Raw genomic sequence first — 316 nt, 5'->3', positions numbered from 1 at the left:
CGGGACCCCGCGTCCCACCACGCTCCGAGGCAAAGCCCTTTGGGGGTGACGCCAGGGTTTGTTCCCATTCCTGGGTGCTTGCCGGTGAGAACTGGGTTGGGACGGGGAGAAGACCCCAGATTTGGGGGAACTCCACTGGAAATTGGGGCTTTTCTCCGGCTTTGCCAGTCCCCCAGCTGAGCCTCCACACATGTGGAGCGGGCTGGGCTGGGGGCCAGGGTGGGATGCTCCGGCTGCCCGAAGGGCTGCCTGGTGCAGGGGGAATGGGAGGCGGCAGGTGGGGGGACCCAGGGCTGTGGCGGGGGGTCGGGTGGGG

The sequence above is a fragment of the Eurypyga helias genome, unplaced genomic scaffold (genome assembly GCF_000690775.1).
Source record: "Eurypyga helias isolate BGI_N326 unplaced genomic scaffold, ASM69077v1 scaffold28407, whole genome shotgun sequence".
Taxonomy (NCBI): Eukaryota; Metazoa; Chordata; class Aves; order Eurypygiformes; family Eurypygidae; genus Eurypyga; species Eurypyga helias.
Note: the sequence above shows the minus strand (reverse complement) of the source record.